The sequence below is a fragment of the Phalangium opilio genome, unplaced genomic scaffold, assembly GCF_054372755.1.
Source record: "Phalangium opilio isolate 3A_F unplaced genomic scaffold, DU_Popi_V2 ptg000055l_1, whole genome shotgun sequence".
In the NCBI taxonomy this organism is placed as follows: Eukaryota; Metazoa; Arthropoda; class Arachnida; order Opiliones; family Phalangiidae; genus Phalangium; species Phalangium opilio.
In genome coordinates, this window is record NW_028324174.1 from 3,215,958 (window position 1) to 3,231,662 (window position 15,705).

The window sequence follows — 15,705 nt, forward strand, 5'->3', positions numbered from 1 at the left end:
AGGCTAAAAAGAAGAGTAAAAATTGCATCAAGTCTAACGCCCGACATTTTACCCTGATACGCGCTAAAGTTAATATAAAGAACCGAGGACAATTCCAGTTAGGGTAACTATTGGATTAACACGGACATGTTGCTAGCTAGACTCAACTAATAGCCAAGAATAAACTCAACCGGTAACCATTAAAACAATGATAACCTAATAAATCTAGCAGTAAAATATACGACCGTGGCAATTCTAGTGGCTTTACATTTGGATATGACTCGCGTATTTGGGGATGAAATTAACGCTTAGATAATAAACCCTACTCACGCAATACCAGTTTCAGAAGGATTCAGATGACTCGATCAGCTCCAGTCCCCAGAAAATCCACCGTTGACCACGGGCACTCACCTATGCTGACGCGTACTTAAATCGAAAATCTGGTTAACCAAAAACGGGCTAAGTTCATGTCAAACACGGATTAAACAGTGTCCAAATCCGACGAGAGTTCACGGTTGAGAGGAACGTTTGGCGGGTTTGCGTTATCTAATTTGATAACGTATATGTGATATCGGGGAAGGTATGAGGGCGCGTGCGAAGTAGGCCAATCGAGAGCGCAAAAGTGTCTAAAAAAGGAAGACGTCTACAATGACGCGAAAAAAAATCTACATAAAAATGAAGTTTAATAATTGAAGCGGTTGGAGATTTGTAATTTATATTAGCCTACTTACGCCAACTTATCTCAGTAAATTGGCAATAGTGGCCCGCAGTCAGCCGAAATAGGTTAGAAATAGGTCTACTAACTTCCGTTATTACGCGTTTCTTGAATAAACAGCTTCAGCCGATAAAAGCGGTAAAAATGTTTTAGGGAGCATGACCTTTCACATCGTACGAATGAAAAGCTACTAAATATAATGCAAAGAGGATTTTGGCGCCTTAATTTAATTCGAAAAGCTGAAAGATAAAAAATGTGAAATTGAAATTTGGAAAGTGGCAAAGTATGTTTAAAGGAAAAGAACACCTTTCCTAAAATTTGGTCTTAAACGAAAGAGTATAGTTTAATTAAGAAGAGAAAAATGTTAAAAAAATTTCGCTTACCCAAAATTACGAATTATGGGTAATTAAAGCAACCTAAACTCCACGAATACCGCGAATCCATTTTTAAAAAATTAAACCAAGAAGTGACGTTCCTGGTTTCTCTTCGTCTATTGGATAAAATTGAAAACCAATCTTCGCGCCGCGTTTTAGTCACGTGCCCAAACATTGCAAACGTCTGCTCGCTATTAACACAAAACCAATGCAAGGCTTAGAGAAGGTATGTCCTTAATGTATCTGGTTAAATATTAAAATTGTCATTCATATTTAAATGATCTCAGATAAAGTCTCTTCGTTTTAGCACCACAATCAGAGGGCTAAATCTAAGGCGGGTATCCTTTTAGAATTACTTGATTTAAATTAAAATTTGAACTAGCGTGAAAGAGAAAGCTAGGAAGGATAAGGCATAGGCCTAGGGAAGCTAAACTGAATTAAGTTTGCCTGTGATTAATTTCAATAAATATCGTGAAGTTGTCTATAAGAATTTAATATCTAATATTCACGATTTCAATTTAAAGAACGGCTGGTGCTAGAGGGTCTATTCGAGTACAGCCCTACCAATTTGAGCCAGAGTACACTGATGAAGAATTGGCCCAGAGGGAAAGACTTGATGAAGAAAATATTGAACACAGGCAAGGGGGTTTAAACATTAATGTGACCCAAATTAAGGACAATTGTTCTTGCACTGAATGCATACCCCAGTGGCTGCAAGAAGGCGCTGAAGATTTAGAAGACGTTAATGACCATATAAGGCAACAACTGAGGCATTATATAGGAGAAAATGATGTTCAAAATGGAATTGTTTGTTGTAAACAAATTCCCGAAATTATAAAATTTTTAAACGAAAACGAATCTGACAGTGAAGTGGAGGAAGGAGATAATATTGCAGCGTGGGTCACCCAACACAGCCTATTTAAGCATTCATGTTTACGGCGTAGGGCTTTAGAAGGCTCGTTTAGAGGATATTATCATTTGAAAAGGGGTGGGGCAGCTCCCAGAAGATTAACTAATAGGTAAAATTTTGCGTTTCTAATCGATAATTAAAATTTTTAATCAGTATGTATAGATATACAGCATACCGCAGTTTTACACACATGGTACATAATAAGCTGGGGTTCAGAAATAGGAGAGTAATCCCGTTTTGCACTCTTTTAAAAATTAGAAAAAAATTTCAAGAGAACAACGCAAACAACTATATAGGCTATAAAGCCGCTTGGGAGTTTATATAAAAATTAGTAACCTGAACATTCATAAACAATTTAAGATAATTACTAAATGTATTTGAACTAAGTAGTGATGATTCTCCATGTTTTTACCAGAGGGAACTACGGGTATTATTCAGCAAAAACAAAAACAATTATTTTTGTTTTGCTGAATATTACCATGACTTTTTCCTTAGTTAAATCAAAGTGGTATATGGTGAAAAACATTTAAAATAATTAGTCACAAAACAAAAACATTTCAAATAATTAGTGTCAAACAAAAACATTTCAAATAATTAGTCACAAACACTTCAAATAATTAGTCAAAAATATTTCAAAACTTAGTCAAAACTTAATCAAAAATATTTAAAAAAGTAGAAATATTTCAAAAATTTATTGAAAAATGTTTCAAAACCTAGAAATATTTCAATTTTAGTCTAAGTAGTCAAAAATATTTTTAAATTCGTGAAAAATATGTAGAAGTATAATTCTAAAATTCAGTCAAGTCAAATTTTAGAAATATTCACTAAAACGTTTGAAGAAACATTTTAATTTTAAATTAGCAGGTTATCTCTTCAGTATTAAAGAAGTTCCTAGTTGATGGTTATTTGCAAACAAGAATGTGATGCATAGTTTTTCAGTCTCATTGTTAAAAGAAATGTTAAAATTTAAGTTTTACAACTGCAATCTTCTTCATTTTGCTGCACTAACGAGTACAGATTTTTCTGGACGAGGTATTGGGGCTGTATTTGTCGAAAATTTCCTTTCTCTATCCTCTTTGATCTTATTACTATCCAGTTGACTTTCTAAATATTACTAAGTAGATCAAAAACGTACGAATATGATTTTGGTTCCTTGTAGGGTCTGGCGTGCCATTCTCCCGTCGCTTTCGAATAATAATAAAAAAAATCGTCCCTATTTTGATTCTCACTTGCAATTTGATAACGAAAGCTTCTATCACTATTGAAATTGTGATCGAGAATTGTTAGTATTGTACTGGCTTCCATGGCTTCATAGTCGAAATCTCTTAGCTTAGGACAATACTTATTCATCAAACTATGATAATTTTCCAATGCTGATGTATGGGAGAACTCATTTATTTGCCTTAAATCTTTGACTAGTCGTTGCTCTTTCATTACTGTTGATAAAGCAACAAGAGTAGCACTGCTTGGCTTGATCCATTTTTTGCGACGAATAGCTTCATAAGATAGTTTATCGTGAACGCACTTTTTGTATTTGCCATTTTTATGAAAAATGTGTCGATTGGATATGTGAAATAGCATCGAAATCCACATATCGATTCATAAGTCGGGGTCCTTATTGCAGTTTTCCGCGCAATACCACAAGTGACGTGAAATAGATTTCAGCCAAGGTTGAAGTTCTTTATGGTCTTTATTTGCAGCTAGTTTGGCTAATATTATTCTAACAGATTTTGCTAAATGCCAAAAATCAAACTGGTGAACTATTTTAGGCCACGATTTCCTTAAGTACGCTCTGACTTGGATGTGCCTATCCGTAGTCAATCGATTTATTTCAATTTTTTCATTTTGGAATTTATTTAAGCAACGCAATGCTTTCAGTTCCATATTTGTTGATTTCTAATCTACTTCTGTTTTTCGTACAATTTCAAAATGGACGCACTTGTAAGTATCTTGATCCATGAGAGTATAGGTACAAAATTTCGCATAGTGACCTGGGGAATCGCAACGCCCATCAGCCGATAGATTCATTTCATTTTTACCTCTCCGAGTGACGTATGTCACGGAGAGGTATTACACCGGCCGTGTCTGTCTGTCTGTGTGTCTGTGTGTCTGTCTGTCTGTCAGACCCCACGTGACCGCGTTCGCAGTTTACAAATCGGAGCAAACAAATACCCGATTTCCGGAACGCGTTCGCGGTTCACGGAAATTTGGTCATTCATCTACCAACACCAGTCTTTACTAACTGGCTTCTAAGGACCACAATCTGCTAGTCTTTGTCCATCCCACATGGACACAAGTCTGTACGTGCTTGCTTCCAAGCACCACCAACTTCTGTTCTTCGTCAATTTCACTTTGACTCCAGCTTCTATGCACCACCATCTTCTGTTCTTCGTCAATTCCACATTGACACCAGCTTCTATGCACCACCATCTTCTGTTCTTCGTCAATTCCACATTGACACCAGCTTCTATGCACCACCATCTTCAGGTCTTTTGTCCATTCCACATGGACGCCGGTCAGTACATTCTGGCTTCTTTTCCCCCGTCATCGTTTGGTTTCAAGATATACGCGGCGAGCGGCTAGGGTTACGAGAAACGTCTAGCCTCCCAATGGCAGGGCTTCCACCATCGGTTCACGCGAATGCGTTTTTATCTATTATTTGGTTTTAAGATATACGCGGCGATCAGCTAGGGTTACGAGAAACGTCTAGCCTCCCAATGGCAGGGCTTCCACCAAAGGTTCACGCGAATGCGTTTTTATCTATTATTATAATGGAAACGAAACGTATATATACCCCAAAATTTGAAAAAAGCGGGCAAGAGGGGTACCCTTCACTTTAAACGTCAATATTAGCAAAGTTTCGAAAGATAATAGGAACAACTTTATTTTAAACGATTTAACTATTTTTAAAGTTATTTACTGGCGATTAAAATAATTAAAAATAATTATATTTATTTAAATATTAAAGATAAACCCAAGTACCGAAGTCGTTAAATCATTGCCTCCTATATCTATCAAGGCCCGTGCATTGCGTTATATTTCCTACATTGCCTCCTGTATCTATCAAGGCCCATGCATTGTGATATATTTCCTTCATTGCCTCCAATATCTATCGAGGCCCGTGCATTGCGATATATTTTTGAGAACAACAACCAAAATGGGAAGCTCCTCTCAGAACCATAATAATTTGTTTTCTCAGTTATATGAAATGAAAATATGGATAATATTTTCGGCAATTCGATTTGAATGGCTCTTTCTGATGTATCATTCTCTCAGCACTGTTCATAATGGACAGGAACGTAGAGATTCGAGACACTAGGAATTACGATAGTGTTTCAAATCCTCTGTATTGAGGGCTTAAAGGCTTGGAGTGAGTCGAAAGATAAATACACATCCTATTTTTTAGTTGTACCATGCGTACCACAATGTTGCCAGGCGTTTATTGAAGGATGCTTGGGTACTTGGTACAGACTGTTACGTCTACCAAGTTTCCTAGCATCCAAGAATAAATAGGATTCATAGAAGCCAGTGTTAAGGGCATGTCATGGGTCAAGTCGTTAAATATATCGACGCAGTTAAATAGCTGATGGCATTATTTTATCCACTTTCCCATTGCCTTCGAGTGGAAGTTCAACTTTGGCACGGACGACAGATGGCGCTCTTAAACTTCTACCCCCAAAAATCGTTGTTGTCTGCTCGTTTTCCCCTTCCGCGTTTTTTCGTTATAAACTTATGATTTAACGAACTGTTAAGATAAAATTTCATATTTCCTAAGACAGATAAGCTTCTACTCCTTTCATATTACTCCCAGTTAGATTTAATGCTTAAAAAATATATTTTCAATAAAAACACCGCTTCCACTAGTGGATTTATACTCCTTGTTAGATTAGTGTAGGTGTAGAGAGTAATCATTACAAACGCTAAAAAATATATTTTCAAAAATGAAGAACATAGAACATTTATTCTATATCAAAAAATATTTTGGTGGTAAGATTGCTTTAGAAAAATCCAAACGGCTAGATATTGGTAAAAAAAGACATGTGTAAGCTATTTGTAGATGAGATAATTGTTTTACATGTTTTAAATGAGACTAAAACTTCCACTATTGTGTCTAAAAAAGTGTTGGCCATGTATATTTTTTAAATATGACGGAATTGCGGTTGATATGATAGCGCCCTATTTGCGAAAAAAACCTTTTTTTAAACAGTTCAATCATTCTTTGATAGAATTTCGAAGGAAGAAGTTAAGTGTTAGATTTGCTCGATTAATTTTGTTCGGCAAATAATATAATTAAGCCTTACGTATTACTGAAGGAGATTGATTTTGCCAACCTTTGTGAGTATTTAACTGTTTAATAATTATTTTGGTTAAGTGGGAGCCTAGCTTATGTGTGATTGGGTTGTGGCTTCCATGTTTTGGGGACATTTGGTTTTTATATGGCGAGGTATGATTCAGCTTTGATATGGACAAATGTTACAAATCATACTGGTAGACTAAGAATGCGGTTGAGGTATAGCGAGAGAGTAGAGTTTCCACAGCAATTGAGAGATATTGAAAAGGCTTGAACAATAGACTATTTTAAAATTCAATTCCTGCACTTGCAAAGAATTAAAAAAAGCGATTGATGCATATATTTAGGTTGTTTAAGGGGTAGTGATAGTCATCTCCACTCGGAGAGGTAATATTTTGGCTTTCCCAACTTGTTTTTCTTTATATCAGCGATGATATTTGCTTGTTCCTCTTCCCACGCATGCTTTATTCCGGGAATTACAAGTTGACGTTGGTATTTGAAGTAGGTTGTTTTGCCGATTCCTTTGATACCCATAAACTTGAAGAAAAAATCCAGCTGTTGAAATACGAGACCTGTAAGCAACGTGCAAGCTGCAATAAGAAGATTTCCAACAGGCATTTTCCCCAGGATTGGTTGGCTTTTCCAGGAGTTTTCATGGCCATTTATACACTCATAAAAAACTAACAACTGGCTACCTTCACTTTCAAATTTTCTAATTGTACTTATATCAATTATACAATTGCATGATTCTTCTTGGCATTTTGCACGCCAAAGTAACTCATCGAGCTGGCAATCAAAAAGTATATATTTCTTTTCCTTGGCAAATCTTGTTGGTAGTGGAATTTCAGATTCAACAGTGGATTCAATGGTCATATCACTCTCTGAGACATCCATACTGGGTTCATACATGGACCCGGTAGCATTGAAACCATCATCAGTTGGTGTCATAGGAATTGTGGAACTATTTGGCGTTTTAATTTCTGTTTCATTGAGCTCAAAGTTTGAAGCTCTTTTAGAAGTATCAATTATAGCAGATATGAGGAAATTGAACTTGTTTCTAAAAAGCTTTTAGTCACTGAAGTAGTTGCTGCCTTTGGAGTTGAATGCAAAATTATATCCCGATCGTGTGTGACTGTGTAGGTATGGTCTCTCATTATAACCTGCACATTGAAATCTTTTTGGGTTTCCATCTCCTTTCGAATATCCTCCTCTGTACATGTCTCAGTTCCTATTTCTGTAAAGTTTTTTACGCATTCAACTTGAACTGCTATGGAACTTATTTCAATATCTACTTGAGTTGAAACAGATGTTGATGCGCATTTTGAACTCTTGTTTTCAAAAGTGCTTCCTGGAATACTTGAGTTGCATTCACCTTCTACCTCTTTTACAGTTTGCAAATTGACGGAATGTGATGGCAAATTTAGAGTTGGATATGCCTCAGGATGCAATTTCTTATGTATTTTCCAGTTCATTAGGCGCTGTTTTAAATCTGATTCAAAGCATTCTTCAGCGAAATGAACTTCACAAACTCTATATGCGTGATCTTTTAAACTTGTTTGTGTTTCATTTGTTAAATGACAAGATTTAAATTCTTGAAAAGCTTCGTTATACAGTTTTTTACATCTTCCCTTGCATATTTAATCCATTTCTTAACTCGTTCGAGATCATTTATGAAGTTGGGAACTCGGAAAAAACTAAAAGGCCTCTTCCCTAAAATATTTTTACATCCTGAGATTATACAATACCCCATTTTACACGTAGTACTGTTTATAAAAACATCTTTGAAAATTAAAACTTCATAATTTCACTCAACGTTAAGCCTTGCATCGGTTGTGTGTTAATAGCGAGCAGACTTTTGTAATGTTTGGCCACGTGACTAAAACGCGGCGCGAAGATTGGTTTTCAATTATATCCAATAGACGAAGAGAAACCAGGAACGTCACTTCTTGGTTTCATTTTTTAAAAATGGATTCGCGGTATTCGTGGAGTTTAGGTTGCTTTAACTACCCATAATTCGTAATTTTGGGTAAGCCAAATTTTTTTAACATTTTTCTCATCTTAATTAAACTATACTCTTTCGTTTAAGACCAAATTTTAGGAAAGGTGTTCTTTTCCTTTAAATGAATTTGGTCATTTCGATAAGCTATAGGTTGATCAAATTAAACCCAAGATTAAAAGCAAAAATAAAATCGTTATTCCAGCTCATAATTAAGCGAGCAAACGAGTAAAAACGCTTGGAAACCATTAAATATTGACATGAGTTAATAATTGAGTTAGGGAGCTAACATATTATTAACTCATGATATTGACTATTAATTATTATTTAAAAAAAATTAGGTAAGCTAGTTTACCTAATTTTTTTTGGCTACCGAATTTTGCTAACCCGGCATAACTCTCAGAATTTTTCAGAAAATTAAGCGGCGTCTGCTTATAATAAGATAAGACTTTGAAAAAACATAGGCATAAATGAATATGAATTAAGTCCTTCTGGCACGACGACTGCTCAGACGCTGAACGACGACTCCTCAGACGCTTGACAACACCCGAACAGCGCTACTCGAATTTCTCCGGGAACTTCCCCATTTCCCAAGACAATTTCTGAATCCGCCATACCCAGCACACGAGCACCATTTACACTTTTACAGCAAGTACAAATCAAAAATGTCCAATATCTGTAAGAATTTTTTCAAATAATCGATGTTTTACGATCGTGTCTTCAAAAGTGAAAATTTGAATATCTTTTACTTCAGGCCATTAATTTTCAACACTAATCTGTTGCTTTTTCGAGTCTTTGTCTACAAAGACAGTTTTTAATAATATCTGCCACTTCAGTCTTAATATTAATTAAAATTCTTCAGAAACTTTAGGAGAGTAAGTCTTAGGACATTATTAGTTAACGCGTTTTGAACTAACCAATAAAATCTAATATAAAACTGTCACTCCTGACTGCTTGACTTGACAATGAACGCCCAGTCAAACTCAAATTGCTTTCCATTGGTAGGCGGCTGGTAACTTAATTCACCATTGGTAGGCGGCTGGTAACATAATTCACCATTGGTAGGCGGCTGGTAACTTAATTCACCATTGGTAGGCGGCTGGTAACTTAATTCACCATTGGTAGGCGGTTGGTAACTTAATTCACCATTGGTAGGCGGGTGGTAACTTAATTCACCATTGGTAGGCGGCTGGTAACTTAATTCACCATTGGTAGGCGGCTGGTAACTTAGTTCACCATTGGTAGGCGGCTGGTAACTTAGTTCACCATTGGTAGGCGGCTGGTAACTTAGTTCACTATTGGTAGGGAGCTGGTAACTTAATTCACCATTGGTAGGCGGCTGGTAACTTAATTCACCATTGCTAGGCGGCTGGTAACTTAATTCACCATTGGTAGGCGGGTAGTAACTTAATTCACCATTGGTAGGCGGGTAGTAACTTAATTCACCATTGGTAGTTGGCTGGTATCTTAATTCATGAATGGTAGGCGGCTGATAACTTAATTCACCATTGGTAGGCGGCTGGTAACTTAATTCACCATTGGTAGGCGGCTGGTAACTAAATTCACCATTGGTAGGCGGCTGGTAACTTAATTCACCATTGGTAGGCGGCTGGTAACTTAATTCACCATTGGTAGGCGGCTGGTAACTTAATTCAACATTGGTAGGCAGCTGGTAACTTAATTCACCATTGTTAAGCGGTCGGTAACCTAGCTAATTTACCAGCAGTCGGTTACCTGGCATAATTACCAGAATTCTTTAACCTAGCTTTATTACCAGCAGATTGTTACCTGGCTTTATTACCAGCAGATTGTTACCTAACTTAACTATCAGCAGTTGGTAATCTATCCTAATTGCAAGCGGTTGGTAGGTAATCTAGTTTAATTGTTAGAGGTCGGTAATCTAGCTTAATTGTTAGAGGTCGGTAATCTAGCTTAATTGTTAGAGGTCGGTAATCTGGATTAATTGTTAGAGGTCGGTAATCTAGCTTAATTACCAGCGGTCGGTAATCTAGCTTAATTACCAGCGGTCGGTAATCTAGCTTAATTACCAGCGGTCGGTAATCTAGCTTAATTACCAGCGGTCGGTAATCTAGCTTAATTATCAGCGGTCGGTAATCTGGCTTAATTACCAGCGGTCGGTAATCTGGCTTAATTGCCAGCGGTCGGTAATCTAGCTTAATTACCAGCGGTCGGTAATCTAGCTTAATTATCAGCGGTCGGTAATCTAGCTTAATTACCAGCGGTTGTTGATCTAGCTTAATTGCCAGCGGTCGGTAATCTAGCTTAATTGCCAGCGGTCGGTAATCTACCTTAATTGCCAGCGGTCGGTAATCTTGTCAAATCACCTTTTTTGCTACTGTGCCAATGCAGTGTGCAACTCAACTTGTTAGCTCACACAAGGCAATGTCCCCTTGTTTTTCAAGCACCGCGAAAATTGAACCAAATAGCTTTAAACGTGCTAACATCATAAACTGACTCTTTATCCCTTCTAAAATATTGCAGATTGGAATGGTTTTAAAAATTTTAAATTAAACACATTTAGACTTAATCATACTTAATGAAAATAGCTTAGCGCCAAGTAAAATGTTGTACCTTTCATTTAAAACCATTTTCAAGTCTAACAATTGTATAGTGCCTGGACAAAATGGCTGTTTGCGAAAAAAATCCCATGTTATTTCTATGGGAAATTTCCAGTTTTTCGTCAAAAGGGCTGATTAATTTTATGGAAATGAAAACCACCCTTAGCAACTTTATTTTTTATAAAATAAACTAATTAATGGATCTCTTTGAAATTTTAACCACATATTGAGGGCCCAAATTGTAGTTCTGTGGAAATTTTTCAAAACAGTTAATACAATAGAAAAAAAACTACATCCAAACAAAAAACCCTCCTTATACATTAAGAGCAGTATGAAGTCTTATCTTAGAGAGCTACTCTCATAGAATAGATTTAAAATGCTGCTATTTTTTATAAGAAGCTATTTATTATAGTACTGAATGCGCATATTACATGCAGGAAAACAAACTACCAGGGGTGAGCCTCCATACTGGATAATTACCCTCACGCCTAGAGAGACACCGCTAGAGTTGGCTAGCTTCTCACATGCAGTGAGCTTGGGCTCCCTCTAGTGGTGTCTCGTGGCGTGAGGAATATTGCACAGCATGGAGCCGTGTCCTTGAAAGTTGGTTTCTCTGCACATAATATTAGTATTGGCATAAGTTTATAAGATATGTTCCATAAGTATGACACTGCCTATACTTCGTAATGCTAGAGGTTACTGATAGGTAGTTCGAGAACAACGTGAGTAATATGAAATTGAGAGTTCAAAATAACGGGGTTCTGAGCTCCGTTTACCGAGAGCCCAGAATGTCTACCGGCGTGTCAGTGGACTTTTTACGGCGATACTCTCGAACCCCAAACCGTGCTTTAATATATGGAAAATCAAAAATTTCAACGCCGTGATAATTCTTCGCAAATACCGATAGCATTTTATCAGCCAACGACATAAAATCACCCCCAATTCGAACGAGGAACCCAAGAGAGCGAAACTTTTCCCGGGAATTTGGTGTATCCACAAGCGGTAGCGTGAAAAGTTTATTTCTCGAGGTTATTTATAAATCGATTGTTTATCTATTGAAATGGAACTAATACAGTAAAGGGTGGAAGAATGGTTTTCAGATATTGCGATGGGGCTCTGTAAAATTGCAGACATATGCGAAAAATCTTATTGACCCCTTTGGGTGTAAAGTAAACAAACGGGGGTATAAAAAGACATGGCATGGAAACTGGAATTCATTCTCTGGACTTGTAAAGAATTAAAAATGTACGTATACGTTATGTATTTAATAAAAGTTTAACCTTTGAATTGTTTTAACTCGGAATTTCTATGCAGGCACACCGCCAAGATATTTCCAATTTCTACACTTAAAGGAATTAGTGTGACTCCGGACTGTAAAATTCAGTTGGGCTGTCTGAATGGAGGTCCCTTTATTACTTTGACCGAACATGAATTCGGTGAACTTTACCAGGAGCGTGGGGAAATTTCAAAGTTCTTTGACGGCGAAACAGTCTTTTCATCTGCCTGGTTTTTCAAGGGGTCACAAACGAAACGAGTTGACTTGACCGAATTTCAAGATACCAGAATCATTAACATCCGAGAAATGCGATTGGGTAGCAGTGTGAACTACGGTAAACACTATCCTACGAAGGTCGGTTTTTCCATCTCAAAACCTCTCTGGCTTGCTTTATTGGATAAATACGACGAGGTAACCGCGTTCTTCGGTGAGGCCAAGCGAGTCTACGAGAAAATACAGAAATTCATACTAGAGCAGTTAACGGAAGCAATCTCAAAGGCGTGCTATGGGTGTGAAACCGACAATCCCTCCCAAATAAAACACGACTGTATAATGTACGACTGGAATACCCGCGTAGAAGTGAACTTTACATCCGCCACTGGTAAATTAGGGTATTCGGGGGTTACACCTACCATTGACTCGGACCGTTGCCTACGTTAATCAAGGTCTGTGCGCGGTGGCTTCGAAGGGGGGGACTTTTAAGAAACGCGACTTCTAATTTTCTCCCTATTTAAGCGCGAGATTTCATGGATAGCTGGACCGAAACGCGCGCGAAAATGAGTATTTAAAATTCTAAGCGCGAGAAAATGAACATTTCAAATTCCAAGCGCGAGAAAATGAACATTTCAAATTCCAAGTGCGAGAAAATGAACATTTCAAATTATTTATAGCGATTTCCACTGACTGCTCCAAAGAGTGCTCTCAGTGTCAGGATGACGTAACTGCCCTCAGCGAGTTTTGGAGAGAATAGTTTCGTCAGTGGAACACGATCGAGAGGTCAGAGCGCGCTCTGAATAATCAAAATTGGCGCCGGAGACGAAATTGCAATAAAGTGTGTATATCTTGACGCAAATGGGCCGAAACCAATTAATAGAATTAACATTTCAATTAATTTTCAAAAAATCTATTTTGAATAATGATCGACAACGTCTCTGATATAATTATTGGTTTTAGGAAGAGGCGTAATATCTTTAAAGTAATGATAAAACCTCGTATTCTTCATCTTCAGAACTTTAAGAAGATGATTCCAGAAATAAATAAGCATAAGCGAGAGCCTGTCTTCTATGAGATACCCCATGGTCCGCCATTTTAATTTTATTACGTCATACTCGAGCACCGTCGCTCCGTCGAATTTTTCAGAGCACGAAAGAGCAATTCTCGGGCAGTTTTTGGGGTCAGTGGAAAACGCGATTCTGGGCGAGTGTTGCACTCGTGTTCCCAGTGGCGGACGAAAACGCGCCGAGAGTGCACTTAGAGTGCTCTAGTGCAGTCAGTGGAAATCGCTAATAGGTCCAGCTATTAGCGCCTCAGGTCCAGCTAATAGCGCCTCAGGTGCGAGAATTTGGCAACTTAAATTGCCGAATTAAAAATAAAAATCGGCGCCGCGCACAGGCCTTGATTAACGTAGGCAACGCTCGGGCACATTTCTCGATGAGCAATTCTGTAAATATATGTTTTCTCATATTGTCAGTATTTCGAAGAAATTACTATTAAAATCTGAAGATGTCACACCCTAATAAATCATTATCACACTTTTTTAAATAAGGGTACTGCGGGTTTGTGAAATAAAGTTTTGAAAATACCACTTCAAAACCGATCGTTTGCAGCCATTTTTTCTTCTGCAAATTATGTCGATTAGAAATTTTTCTAGACGACCGTTTTTATTCAAGTTTTTAAAACCTAAACGATCGATTTCAGATGAGAACATCTTCACAAATAATGTTAATCCTATGGGAAATTCATTTGGCAAATGATCGATTTTGATAGAGTTTTTCAAAGGTAAATGAACACTTCTTCGGAGATAAAATTAAACTATCTACTTAAAAACGATGGTTTAGGTTACCAAAATCCGCTATAAAATCGATCGTTTGTATAAACGAATATCCGTTTTGTCTTCGGTCATTTATTCGCTAACAGTAGAGAGGTTTGGTCATGTATCCATTCTACCATACATTTAACGCCATCTTGGCGGGGTCCATCCGGGCCCGGGAAGACTCAACTAGTTCTCAAACAAATTGAGTATAGGGATGTGATCATGTGATGTTCTTGCCTAAATTTAGTGAGATTCATTGGTATTACGCCGAATGGCAGCCGTTTTTTGATAAATTGAAACGTGAAGTTATTTTCAAGGAGGGATTACCGGATTTAACCGAATAAAACGATAGTAATCCCTGCCTCCTGGTAATCGACGATCTAATGACCGAAAACAAAGGACAGATTGGTTCCCTATTTACTAAAGGTACAGAAATGTGAGCGTTATTTTCATCACGCAAAACTTATTTCACCAATCTATTATTATTTTACGTAGGTTTAATATAATTAATATTTAAGCCCATTTTAAAACCTTATCTTTTGGCCACTTAAACAACCGCCTCCCGTACAAAAATGTTCTATAGAACTTCTAAGTCCTATAGAGGCGTATGGGGCGCGAATGGGGTTCTATTTGGTATAGAGCACTCTATAGATTTTTCTATAGCAGTGGCTGTGTGGGGTCTCTGTGGGGTTTTTATACAGTGTGGAAAAGATCAGAGTGCCCACATTTTTCGGACATTTTATAACAAAAAAAAACTCGAGTTCAATGAGGAAATTAATTGTAGTACATTTTCCAGACTCATGGAAATTTAATTAAAGATTTCTCTGGCATCCACTAAACAAATCGTCCATGTAGTTTCAAATTATCACAAAAATGAGAATTTGTATGAAATCAATACAATAATGTTAATGAAAAATTAGTTTTTGTAAGATATCATAAATTTTGCAAGATTAATCCTGTAACAAACAGGAAATTAATGCCCTTTAGCGCAAATGTTTGATGTCTCTACCATCTTGATGTAGACATTCTTCAAGCCTACACGCCATTGATTCGCGGGCGTGGCGAAGCATTCCTGGGGTGATGTTGGCAATGGCGATTCTTATTCTGGCTATAAGGTCGTCGGGTGAATCTGGTTCAGTTGCGTATACCTTTCCCTTGAGGAAGAAATCTAACGGAGTTAGGTCAGGAGACCTTGGAGGCCAGGGCGTTGGTCCAACCCTACCAATCCATCGGTTAGGGAACTCGTTATTCAGCCACTCTCTTACGGGTACGGCGAAGTGCGGTGGCGTCATCCTGTTGAAACCACATATCCCTCACTACTGCCAAGGGTAAATTATTAATGGCATCAGTAAATTTTTGACGCAAAAACTTCAATTAACGTTGCCCGGTGATGTTCTCGTCAAAAATGAATGGCCCAATGATTCAGTCGACAATGATGCCAACCCACACATTGGTTTTCAAACGCACCTGATAATAATGCTCCCGAAACCAGTGAGGATTTTGCTGCGACCAATAGTGAAAGTTATGTCTGTTGACTGTTCCATCTTGATGGA